The following is a 14,306-nucleotide window of genomic DNA, read 5'->3' as shown; positions in this document are numbered from 1 at the left end:
TGGAGAAATAGGAACACTTTTACACTGTTGGTGGGACTGTAAACTAGTTCAACCATTGTGGAAGTCAGTGTGGTGATTCCTTAGGGATCTAGAACTAGAAATACCATTTGACCCAGCCATCCCATTACTGGATATATACCCAAAGGATTATAAATCATGCTGCTATAAAGACACATGCACACGTATGTTTATTGTGGCACTATTCACAATAGCAAAGACTTGGAACCAATTCAAATGTCCAACAATGATAGACTGGATTAAGAAAATGTGGCACATATACACCATGGAATACTATGCGGCCATAAAAAATGATGAGTTCATGTCCTTTGTAGGGACATGGATGAAGCTGGAAACCATCATTCTCAGCAAACTATCACAAGGACAAAAAACCAAACGCCGCATGTTCTCACTCATAGGTGAGAATTGAACAATGAGAACACTTGGACACAGGAAGGGGAACATCACACCCTGGGGCCTGTTGTGGGGTAGGGGGAGGGGGGAAGGATAGCATTAGGAGATATACCTAATGTTAAATGACGAGTTACTGGGTGCAGCACACCAACATGACACATGTATACATATGTAACAAACCTGCATGTTGTGCACATGTACCCTAGAACTTAAAGTATAATAAAAAAAGAAAAGAAAATCACTGGTAACAAATATCTATACATCTGATAATTGAGAAGAATTATTCCTCGTAACTCTCTGCTTCTATGGTGCAGAATGACAATTCAGCAAAACAAACTTTGCTGAGGGACATAAAACAAGACTAATAAATGAAAAAATATATTGTTCTTGGATAGGGAGAATGAATGTGGTAAATATGCCAATTATCCCTACATTAATTTAGATAAGCAAGTAATTTCAATAAAAATACTAACTTTGTTTTGATTTTGATAAAGTGATGCTATAGTTTATTTGGAAAACTAAACATGAGAAAATTCTAGAGATTAAAGAGGGAGAACAAGCTTTGCAAATAATAAACTATATTATGAATCTTTAATATTTAAAACAGAATAGATAATACAGAAATAGAATTAAAGCCGCATGGAAATTGATTATTGATAAAAAGATATTTTAAATTAATACTGAGGATTAATTATTTGTTAAAATATTTGGTTGGAGAAAACTGACATAGCATTTGGAATAAAATTTTTTTAACCAAATTTCTACTTGATACCTTTTGCCAAAATAAATACTAGATAAAGGTTTAAAATAAAACCCGTACAGTAAATGTTCTAGAAAAAAACATAATTGAACTTATTTTTAATAATTTTAATAATAAGGAAGATTATTCTAAGACACAAAATCCAGAAATCACAAAAAAGGATAAATTTAACAATATAGATATTTAATACTTGTACACAACAGAAAAAAGACATAAACGGTAATAAAAGAGAAAACACAAACTAGGAAAGTATTTGCTTATAAAGAGTGCTTTTAAAATATTAAGAAGACTAACAGAATATTAGAAAGATGGATGTGAAGATACAAAGAAATATAACTGAGTAACCTCACTTATAACAGAAGAAATGCATTTTAACATATTCATTTGTCAAAGATTAAGAAGTGTGATCATTTCCAGTGTTGGCCTAGACATAGGAAAACAGGGGCACTGATGCATTGTTGGTAGGAGTGTAAATTGGTGAAATATTTTTTATAGATTATTTGGCATGATTTGCCAAATTTTGAAATGTGCATATTCTTTGAATAATTCTATTTGTAAGAATTTATCATATATAAGTGATAAATTTCATATATGTCATATATATGATGAATATGTGATGTTATATATCACATATATATGATGAATATATATGATACATATATACGGCATTCAGCATTGTCTGCACACTCTATATATATGTTGCTGACAATGCTGCAACATTGTCTGAGATAACCAAAAAGTTGGAAAAAATACTTAAATGTTTACCAAGCAGGAATAGGTTAAACAAATGATGATATGTTCATACTAGTATCCCTGAAAAGGTTTGAGACAAATGGCTGGGCGTGGTGGCTCACACCTGTAATCCCAGCACTTTGGGAGACCAAGGCAGGTGGATCATGAGGTCAGGAGATCGAGACCATCCTGGCTAACACGGTGAAACCCCATCTCTACCAAAAATACAAAAAATTAGCTGGGCGTGGTGGCGGGCGCCTGTAGTCCCAGCTACTTGGGAGGCTGAGGCAGGAGAATGGCGTGAACCCGGGAGGCAGAGCTCGCAGTGAGCGGAGATCACGCCACTGCACTCCAGCCTGGGCAACAGAGCGAGACTCCATCTCAAAAAAAAAAAAGTTTGAGACAAATACAGAGATATTGATATGCAAAGATATCTCCAATATATTATTGTGTGAAAAAAGCAAACAGCAGGAAATTATGTCATATATGACTTTATTTGTGTGGTATGAAAAGAATGTTCAATCAATGTGTGTTGTGTGTATTTTTATATATAGGTTTTACATGTAGAGTCACAACAAACAATAAAAGGTGGTTACTTCCGAGAATAAAACTGAGTGGCTGGGAGGAAAAGGGCCTTTAAAAAAATCTATGCTATTCCACTTTGGGAGGCTGAGGCAGGTGGATTGCCTGAGGTCAGGAGTTTGAGATCAGCCTGGCCAACATGGTAAAACCCCGTCTCTTCTAAAAATACAAAAATTAGCCGGGCGTGGTGGTGGGCACCTGTAATCTCAGCTACTTGGGAGGCTGAGACAGAAAAATCACTTGAACCTGGGAGGCAGAGGTTGCAGTCAGCTGAGACAGCGCTATTGCACTCCAGCCTGGGCAACAAGAGCAAAACTGTCTCAAAAAAAAAAAAAAAAAAGAAAAAAAATTTGTGCTTCTCTATACTGCTTAAATTTGTGGTTGTTTTACATAAGCCATATACTTTCATAACTTAAAAACTAGTTAGAAGTTTCAACAATTAATAAAAGGCCAAGGCCTATAGCAGAGGCTGTGGACACTCTGTTCATATCCCTTTCTTTTTTGACTTCCGTGCATAGTTCCTGACTTCAGTGCATAGTTCCTGAATTCCAACTTCCAGCACACACTTTTTGGAGGGGTGGTGAGCTTTCTCTGGCTCCTGAAGCCTTTTGCCTACCCATATGTTAGGCTGGAAATGCCAAGGAATTGATGTCCCTCAGGAGCAGCCTCAACCAATGACTAATAGAAGAGTTGTATAAATTCTTTGGCTGCCTTACTCCTTGAGTGGGGTTTGTGTCCTATATTGGCTGAGAGTGTTCCCAGTGGGACTAAGTTCCAGGTTCCCAAGGCAAGAACTAGTTCCCAGCTAGTTCCCACTGGAACTTTACTGGCTGCCTTCATTTCTCTGTCTTACTCCTTTACCAATTTTTTTCATCTTCCAAATAAACTACTAGCACCTACATCTTTGTCTTATGGTTAGCCTCTGGGGGAACTTCGATCAGGACAGGGTCTCTCTGTGGTTGCTGTGCAGAGAGAAATGTGCTCGATCACGGTACCGAGTGGTTGAGCAGATCTGTCCAGGACACGTTTACGCAGATACTACCCAGATGTGAGCATCTATAAACCACTAAAAAGAGTTTTGGTTTGTGGGAAATCAAGACACCCTTTGTGCATGAGACCAGGAGCTACTCAGTGCTAAGTTGGTGGGGAAGAGTGGGCTTTTTTGGTTTCTCCTCCTAAATCTTCTGGAAAGTTGAGGGAAGCTGAGGAGCTGAAGAATAAGACCTGAAGTATTCAGAGAGCTCACCTGGATGGTTTTATGGTATCTCCTGTTTCCCTAAGCAGTCTTATTTACTCCATACAGGATGATGGGAAGTGTGTACGTGTGTTTGTGTGTGTGTGCAGGCATGCGTGCATGTGTGTGTGGTGGGGAGGGTTAGTTGCAGAATCTGGGGACCTTTTCCACAGCCTGTGGTGGAGGTGTTTGTCCCAGGCCCTCAGTGTCCCAATCACAATTCGGTTTTACCCACACTTGTGTTCCACCAGGATTTATAGAGCAGTCAGCTTATAATTGGACTGAAGGGCTGAGTTCAGTTATGGAAACAGAATTTCTTTCAGTTCTTATGTTTTGAACAGTTGAGCATTTTACAGCTGGGTTGGTGAAACGTTTTAATGCTATTGGTGTCATGAAACATTTTATAGAAAGTGATAATTGAGTTTTTATTTTTACTAGAAAATAATGCTACCAGCCTGGCTTTGGAGACCAAAACAGGGAAGAGCTCAATTAAGGACCAGAACTCAGGGAGACCCAGTAATTATGAAAACTACATAGAGACAAATGCAGAAAAACAAGGCCAGAGAAAGCACAAACTAATTTTGATTCTTCTGTAAAATTCTTATCAGAACAATGAAACAGTCAAGGACATTATAAATCCATTCATTTATTTCAAAATTTGCAAAACAAATCCCTTCTTACACGTAGTATTTGTACAACATGAAATTATTATTCAATAAGTTGACATTTTAAACCTATTACTGCCTAAACCCATCTATTACTGAGCTATTCAGAGCACTAAGTTAACATTTACCAGAACATTCATCCTCACATCATGGGGAGATCAAGCTGAAATCCTTTATTTCATATTCAGATCTTGCCAGGTCAGGATTGAAATCGGCTACCTTTCTGATACTTTACTGAAAAGCCACTGTGAAATCCACAAAAGAATTATTATCAAGTTACTGCAGTTATTCAGCTGGATGTTGACTTTGATATGTCAAATCTCTGATCTTTAATAGAAAATTGATGGTCGTGCCCTGAGGGTCAGTCATATGCATGACCAGGATAGGCCAAGGTTTGCATTAAATTACATCCAGTCTTGTGGTCTCATTCCCTGGCAGCCAAAGTCAAACAAAGCAAACGGATCCCTTGCTAGTTGGATCTCTTCATTGTTTTGTGTTGGCATATGGATTTAATTCTGTAATGGGGGACTGCTGGGCACAATCTGCCTTATTGATTTTCTGGAGAGAGTTTTTTCTTAGAGCACCCGGAAGTGCAATAAAAGAAAAGCAACTGGTGCAATTTTTCTTTTTCTCTGCCTTGCATGGTTGTGCTAGCAGCAGATTGATTCTGCCACTAGAAATCTTATGAAGATATTAAATTATATTATCAATCAATTGGTTTTTAGAGGATTGGCTTTCTCTTTGTTAGCAGGCTAGAGAAAAGGAAATAGTAATTCCCTTATGTCTTAATCGTGGGGCAAGTTACTTGGCCATAGTGTTCCATAGATTTGAGCTGTGCTAAAATGGACTCATTCCATAACGGTAATGGCTGACATGCTCCAGTTTCCGGTATTAGAGGCGGGAAGGCTGGGGGATATTGGAGAGGAAGATCATTATATAAGGTTAGTAGTTTTCACAGATTCCAGTGTCAGCAGACCGGGGCAGCAGCTGGTGGTGGAGAGTTCAGCTCCCCCGGAAGAAATCATAGAGTATGGGCTAGAATGGCCCACCATATCCACTTCCTCCGCCCCCACCCCCACGCTCACTGACTCAGATGAGAACTTTGAGACCCAAAGTTGAGGGATTTCTATAGAGTCTCAGGGACAGTGAGTGTCCTAGTCCAGTCTAGTAGTTTGCTAAGCAAAATGTTAAAAGAAAAAGAGAAATAAAATGGCAATAAATCTCGTTTTCTTGATACCGTCTTTTTGTTTTTTTGACAACAGTCTCCCTCTGTCACCCAGGCTGGAGTGCGGTGGTGTGATCTCTGCTCACTGCAACCTCTGCCTCCCCGGTTCAAGTAATTCTCCTGTCTCAGCCTCTCAAGTAGCTGGGATTACAGGTGCATGCCACCACGCCTAGCTAATTTTTTTGTATTTTTAGTAGAGACAGGGCTTTGCCATGTTGGCCAGGTTGGTCTCGAACTCCTGACCTCAAGTGATCCACCAGCCTCGGCCTCCCAAAGTGCTGGGATTACAGACCTGAGCCACCATGCTTGGCCGATACTATCATTTTTATACCTCAATTTTTTCATCTGTAAACTGTACCCTCCTTATAGGGTTGTTGTGAGGATTATACGAGAGGGCTTGGTTTATAACTGCTGTGCATAAATATCAGCAGTTGGTGTTTGGCAGCTTCTCCTAGGACAGGGCTCACTGGAATGGGCCCTTGAAATTGGGTTTTGGGCCTCATCTCCTTTATGCCTGCCCAGAAGCAGTGGTTTTTATGCTGCATTGAACTTAAATCTGTGAGGAAATGGGCACAGTACTGTACATGTTGTTTGGATTGGTTTATTACTTTCCCAGTTAAAACAAGCAGGACCCATTTTAGTTTCCCAGTGTTTGGTTGACCAAATCCACCTCAAGTTGCATTGCTGATATCTAAGTGAAGAAGGACTTACTTCTAAGGAGAGGACAATTATATGATGTGGGAACAAGAGCATATTGTCAGACCAGAGGAGGCCAGAAGGTTACAACACATATTATTCATGTCACTGTAGAGACTCACTTTTAAATTGCTTCGATGACTATATATTTCTAAAATCTCCACTGGAGGCCACCACATCTGAAAATGTTTTGGGGATCAATATGAATAATAGCAATAATATTAACAGCAACAGTTATATTTTTGAAAGTTTTACCATATACTAAATATTATGCTAAGCACATTACATGATTTCTTTTTCACCCTAAAGAGGAAGCTTCTTAAAATATTCTTATTCTGCAGATGGGGGAAATACAGCTTAGGAAAGTGAAATAAGTTGCCCAGAGTCCTGTGGTAAGTGGGCCAGTCAGCCTTCAATTCCAGGTGTGTTTGATTCCAAAGTACCAGTTCTCATCAACTCTGCCTTGCAACAGCGGTATAGGATGCAAGCAGGAAAAAGCACAACTTCTTGCTTTCTTTATGCAGCTTTTCTCTGAAACATTGGATGGAGGCGCTGAAAATAAATGGATATCCATCCTGTCATTTTCTAGAGTCATTCATTTGTTAACTCGACAAACATTTGTTAAGGCCTTGCTACCTGCAGCAAACCCTGTGCTAGGGGCTGGGGAGACAAAAATGGAGAAGTCTTGGTTTCTGTCTCATTAATGCAATCAAAATGCAGGCTTGGTAACGGCATGGTATGGCTGTGAACAAGGTGAAAAACTGATGTTTTGCCAAAGAAGAGGATAAGAAGAAATTGGGTTGGGTTCTGTAGGGGGCACTTTTTTCCCCTTTCATTGCTGATCATTATGTTCTTCCAGACAAATATTCAGGATTTACCTTTGGGGGAAGAAAACACCGTGAGGATCTTAAAAATGTACTTTAAGGAAGGTCTTCCAGGTTTGTGGGGGTGTGAGCTTTGGAAATGACATTCATCAGACTCAAAGTAAATACTCATTAAATAATTTCAAAATAAGCCGTGGGAGGCTCTTCTAAATCCAGGATCAACCAAAGCCATCCAAATTTAGAGCTGGCCTTATCTGCTCCCCACCCCCACCCCCAAAGATGAGTGTGTTTTAATGAAAGAGGAGCACTAAATGTTTTCCCTGCGTTTTAAGACATCGAACTCTCGTAGAGAGAGTTCTGCCTCACAGCCAGAGCTGGCCCCTTCCTCACCCTGCCCCTTTCATCTCCCTTTGTTCCGTGTCTACGCTGAGGCTGAGATTTCCCCACCTCTCTCTGTCTTACTGTGGCTCTGAAAGATGATTGCCTTCTGGTGAAGCCCTTTCCCCTTCTTCTGTACCCAAGCTCCGTGTTCAATGAACATCAAAAAGCCTTATCATACCCTGATGGTTTAAATCTTTAAACAGAGCGTAACAGCCGGAGTACATCCAGACCGCTCACATCCTAGAGCCTTGTCACTATGTGTTCCTGCAACAATTACCAGGAGAGGGAGGCTGCGGAGTGAATCAAGTAGCGAGTGTTGTCTCCCCGGACTCCATGCTGATGCTCTGATCAGGACTTCAGCAAAATTCTGTTTGAAATGAGAATAGACTAATTTTCATCCGACTCTTCTCCGAGGAATCCCATGTGGCCTAACACGCCAAGGGTCATCATTAGAAAACTGCCTTCAAAAGAGCTGAGGCTTCTTGTGGCAAAGCTCTCTCCCTTTGTTAAATTTATAAACATTTATGTAAAAATGTATACATTAATTGTTCAGGCTCTTCTCAGCCTGGAAAGCTATGCCCAGGAATGTACTTGGGGGAAATAGACTCATAAAAATACCCCAAGTCAGGATGAAAATGGCCTCGTTTTGACTGAAAATTCAGAAGAATTCAGTGATCAAAGGCAATTCTTACTCCCAGCTGTTCAAAGGGACTTATATTAAAAAAAAATCAGATGTGACCAAGAATAGAAAAGAACTCATTAAGAGCTTAATGAGACGGTGACAGGTGAAGTCATCAGTTGCTTAAACACTGCAATTTTTTTTTTCCTTCCGTAGGAGTTACTCATTTGTTTTCCTGGATTCAATTGAGATTTTCTCTAAATCGTTATAAAATACAGAGAAGTTCATCAAAGGAGGAACAGTTTTTAGTTGTATGTCACTGGGCATCTGTGCAATTAAGATATCATCTTCCCCTCTTGCTCCTCACCTCCATGGGAGATGTTTCCAAACATACGCAGGGAAACAAATAATTGAATTGCTTCTACTTTCCCCTCTTCATCGGTTTTCTTTGGAGGGAGAACCCATAAGACTGAGCAAGTATTCCAGAAAAAGCCTAATTTTAGGAAGTTTAATGATGAGCCCCATAACCGAAAAGAGAAGGTAAGTTTTGCTGTCTTTAGAGACACAAAAATAAGGAACCCTAGCGAGGTATGACAGCATACTTTTTTCATAGATTTTGTTTTGCTACTCTGGTGTTTGTATAATACCAAACAAAGCAAAAGAAAAAAAATTTTTCTAATTCTCCTAAGCAGCTTAAATCCCTTTTCAGTTTCCCCAGGCAAGACCGGATTCTCTCGCATGTTTCCAGGCTCTGACCTTCCTGACGTTGGTCTCCCAACACTAGTAGCCAGTTTTTTTATTCTTTAAGTGCTAGAGGAGTCATGAAAAATTCAGACACTGGGTTTCCCTGAGACCAATCTGGTGGCTTTTTCTTTGTGCTAACTGCTGCTTTCTATGCATCATTCAAAAGGTACATACCAAGTCGTCAGCCCCTGAACTGCTACTTGGTGTTAAACATGAATATTTGTAGCTTAGCAAGGGACTAAATTTAAAAAAAATTAATATTTGACAAGCCCAAAGAAAGGCATAACAGGTCCAGAAGATCCATTTGAAGGGTTTTTATTTGTAAAAAGTCAAAACTTTTTGTACAACTGGGGTGATTCTGAGCCACAAAAGGTTTGCTTTGAAAAAGCACTGATTACTAGACTTCTTCCAGGAACATCCATTATGATTATACCACCCCAAATACAGCACTGAAGTTGCTTTTTTATGTGGATGGCAGGAAGAATATTCATTCCATGCATGTGCCACTAATCTTTATGACTAGGAAGCCAAGCAGGATGATATAAGACTTATTCCAGTTGCACATCAACTATACCTACAAAGGCAAAATTGCCTTTTCCCACATTTCTTAATTAGAATTAGAATCAGCTTAGAACTAATAGAATCTCTTATTAGTAACAAAAAGAATGACTGGCTCTCCAGTTCAAGTGGCATATCTGCATAACTTATAGCCTTAAGAGCTTATAGTCCCTGGTACTCTTGTCTGACTGCCTTTAACTCTCCCATATTAATGAGTTGTTCTAAATTTAGTCTGCTGTGACAAACTAATATTAATACAGTATTTTATGGCCCAGAGCATTGTTAATACATAGGAATGAAACCCAGAGTCAAAGGAAAGTGGGAGAAGGAGGGAGATTACTTTGTGTGATTGTCAAGATAGAAGATAATCCAAGTATGTAGATATTAAGACTTAAATATGATACACTGCTTATGGATTTATATTATGTGAAACATTTTCTATTATTTTAAATCCTCATGGCATTAGTTTCCTATTTTCAGGGGTTTATAACTTGGCCATACAAATTCGCTCTGGGCTGAAACCTGGAATGCAGGGTCTTAACCTGGGGACATTTTATTTATTTATTTATTTTATTTAGCCAAATTAAAAGTCAGTTTGGCCATTTTTAACCCAGGCAAGTGGCAAAGGAGGAGCACAGGTTTGGAATACAATTTTGTACACAGAGCTCCAGCTTGCTTCAAAAAGTCAGCACCCAGGAATGCAAATGATAAATGACTGGTGGGGGAAATTTTATAAAAAGGAAAATAAAAGCTACAAATGCAATCAATAAACATGATGAAAGGATTTCTTTCTTTAAGTGCAGATTGTTTCTTTTAAGTATACACTTTGAGTAGCAGCTGATATATGGGTATTGGTTTGGGTTGCCACCCGTGGGTAGACAGCAAATTTGTAGAATTTGCAGAAGGTGTAGATGTGTATGTGTGCGTATAAATATAATTTATATTTGTTGTTTGTATCTAAGTAACAGAAACATTCAATGTGGGATCAACCTTGTTCTCTAGCAAGATGCAATGCTTTCTTTTTAATGAATCCACAACTTCAGAAGAAAAGCGAGTGTCACAGTTATTATCATAGGCAGCTCTGGGCTGCCAGCTGCATCAGTCAGGGAAATCGTGAGGTCCACGTAAGTGAGGAAGCAGTGGGGTAGGAGCTTGTGGCAGACTAGTTGTGAAACTTGTTTTAAAAGTCTGACAGGATGGGGGAGCCAGCCAAAAAAGAAGCAGCATTTTTATCCCAACTAAAAGCACTAAAAGCTTAACACAAAGCCAGCTCTGTGAGTAACTCTCAAGATGTGTAAGTGTCCATTTGGCAGTTGTTTTTAAAAAGCCTTTTTGTATCTTTAAAAGGAAAGCCTGTGTGGGAAATTGTCATTGTATTTCCGGGATATTATACTTTGTTATTCATAGAAAAATGTTCATTTACTAGGAATGGAAAAATGTTTTTTCTTTCCCTCATTTTTCTTATATACATATTTAATTATATGACACTGAGGTCAGTTGAGGAAATTTTTCTCTTTTTCTCTAAATTGCTCATTCTTTCAAGTCAATGCTAATTAATTCATACAACACTGTCTTTCTGTACCAAAGCTTCCTAAGGACATGCTGGGAATGGATTTTTTTTTTAACCTGGAATTTCACAAAGGAAATTTTTCATAAGGAAAATGAGGACTGGCTGCTCTTCAGAAAAGAAGAGAAAAACTCAACTACCCTGGCAAGGTTGTCAAACATCTTCCCAGGGCACAGAAGTAGCTCAGTGGCCCCAGCACTAGGGTACCCTTTGCGGCAAGTAGAAACAGGAGGCTGTGCTCATCGTTTTTGGATCTCCAGTGCTGAATGATGATATATTGGAGGGTGATGCATCTGAAGAAATTGGAAACAACAATAACAAAAGGCAGAATAATATAAAACTTTCTAAAGCAATTGATTCCTCTACATAAAAATGTAATCAAATATACAAAACCCAGAAATATCTACTTTGAAGTTTTCAGTGTAAGATGTCTATTTGTAAAACCCTTAACCTCATAATAGCCTTCTTGTTAATGGGCTAAAATAAAGCATAAACCAATAATCAGATGCAAATTAGTGGTAACTATCTGTTAAGGTGAACATCTTCCCTCAGGGCTAGTTAGGATAAATTTCTATCCCTATGGCTACATGATGACCCGTTATATGACTGATGCTTTGTATATGCTGGATTTTATCTACTTGAAATGTGTGGCTCACATTAGTTTTAGCTGTTGGTTCTATGTTATAGGCATTGATAGAGTTTTGAGCTAAGAAGATAAATTTTTGCTTTACCAAAAGAGAACAACTTCTTTATTTTATGTTACATCTGCTGAGTTTCCCAATTACACTGAAGATCAGGAAGGGAAAGATAACTGTTGGATTTCTAAGCTTTGTTACAAATTTGAATTGGGGCCTCATTTAGCAGAGGTTGGCTGAGTATCTTTAACTGGACTTGGTTTTAAGAAAATCTGGGTTGATTTTGGTATGGTGGGTTCAGATGAGATAAATTGCCAGAACCGACAAAATGATTCCATGCTCTTAGGAGATTTTCCTTCCCAGGTCTTTCTCGTGATATAATTCATTTTTTTCATGTTTTTTTTAATTTGCTTTTTAGAGAGTGGAGGGACCTCCTTACATTTGCTAGAGCTGCCTGTAAAAACGTAGGACATCTTTCAAGGGTCTCTCACCATTATGACTAAAATTATGCCACTTAATTTTTAACTTAATTTTTAAAATCAAGTAGCACATTCACAATGTTCAAAATAAAAATATAGTATATAGTAAAAAGTCTATCTTTGAGGGTTACCCTCCACTTTCCCTGTTCTGTTCTCCTCCCCTCAAGTTGCTGGCATTCACATCTACTAGTCTGTTCTTTCAAAAATATCCTAGGTCCATATCATCTTTCCCCTTTCATACAAACGGTAGTGTTCTCACACGCTGTCGTGCACTTTGGTTCTTCTCTGTATAATTGATCTTGGAGATCTTCTATATCAAATCATGAGGGCTTTCTCATCCTTTTTTAATGGCAGCATTCTATTCCATTTTGTGATGTGTTATGATTAATTTAACTAGTCTTCAACTGATAAAATTGAAAGTGTTTCCAGTATTTGGCCATTAATCTAAAGTGTTTCCAGTATTTTGCCATTAAAAACACTGCAGCAAAAAATTACTTTAAACATATGACATATCACACATATGCAAAAATATCTGTAGGTTAAATTTCTAGAAATGTAATTGCTGGTCAAATGAAATGTGCATTTGTAATTTGGATGGATGTGGCCAAATTATCTTCCATAGACATTGTACTGATTACACTCCATCCCGAATTGGATGAGTGTGCCTAATTTTCTACACCCTCATCCTGCGTTAAGTGGCCTTATCAAACTTGATCTTTGTCAATTTGATAGGTATGAAAAAAAGATACTTTGGGATAATTTTAAATCACATTTCTCCTATTATGAATTGAGGTAAGCATTTGAACATATATTTAACAGTTACTTTTTTTACCACTTTCTGTGAACAATGTGTTTACATCTTAAATTACATCTATGGAACAAGTCAAATCCCGTATTTGCCACCTTGATTTTACAGAATCATGGATCTGGAAATTGATACTAGGGATTCTACTCAATGTTTTATCTCTTGGACAGGAGGACTGGGAAAAACATCTTGGGCTGATATGAACATGAAGAACATGATGAGATTTGGTAGACCCCTTCCTTTTTAAGAAAAGATTATGAAAGTCCTAATTTTATTTGACGATTTGAAGGCAGAGACCAGGAAAAGGATTTTTGACTGGTATCAAGCGCAAGCCTTCAGGTTGCCTGGAATTGAAAATGTGTAAATTTTCTTTTTGTAGAATGCATCTCTGCACTTAGATTCCAGGATCCATTTATGTAGATATTTGCCTTCATTCTCTATTAAATATAGGTTGACCCTATAGTCAGATGATTGCATATGTTGATCAGCAGATGAAGATCATCAAACAAAGATTGGAAGGATCTGAGGGTCATTGCACCAGCCCTATGTTAACCTCTTTAACAAGGTGTTTTATTGTTGCTATTTATTTTTGTTAGCTGAAAATACTTTTAATTTTAATCTAATTTTATTATTATTTTTTGACACAGGGTCTCACTCTGTTGCAGTGGCACAATCTCAGCCTGCTGCGGCCTTAAACTCCTGAGCTCAAGCAGTCCTCCTGCTTCAGCCTCCCAAGTAGCTGGGATTACAGGTGCAAGCTACCACTTGAGGCTAATTTTTTTTTTCCTCATTCTTTGGAGAGATGGTATCTAGCCATGTTGCCTCTGTTGGTCTAGAACTCCTGGACTCAAGTGATCTGCTGCCTTGCCCTCCCAAAGTGTTGGGATTACCGGCTGAGTCACGGCACCCAGCCCCAAATAAAGTTTAAAAAGAAATCTAAAAGATACAGTTTAAAAAATCCCTAAAGAACAACTGGAACACAGCCTCATTCTTAGCACTTAGAACTAATGGTTAACTCTGTCATATTTCTTTGAGTTTTGTTTCTTTTCCTCTATATTGAAGGACAATCACTCTACTTTTTTAAAAAAAAAAGTTGTATATCTATATGCAACTTTTAAACAACGTAGTATTGTTTTGTGTGATTTTAAAAAATATAGGTAGTACAATTGTGTATCATTCTGTATCTTACATTTTTTACTCAATGATATAGTTTTTATTGAGATTTATCAATGTTCATGTATTCTATATAGATGTATATAGAATATACATATAAATGTATATATTTAGGTTATTCTTTTTATTTGCCTTGTGGTATTTCACTGTATGAGTATACCAGATTTTGTTTATCCTCTCCCTGTTGGTGGATGTTTAGGTTGTTGCCAGTTTGCT

Source organism: Hylobates moloch, unplaced genomic scaffold (genome assembly GCF_009828535.3).
Source record: "Hylobates moloch isolate HMO894 unplaced genomic scaffold, HMol_V3 SCAFFOLD_5, whole genome shotgun sequence".
NCBI classification, from domain to species: domain Eukaryota; kingdom Metazoa; phylum Chordata; class Mammalia; order Primates; family Hylobatidae; genus Hylobates; species Hylobates moloch.
The sequence above is the reverse complement of the archived record's forward strand: the minus strand, read 5'-3'. Positions refer to the sequence as shown.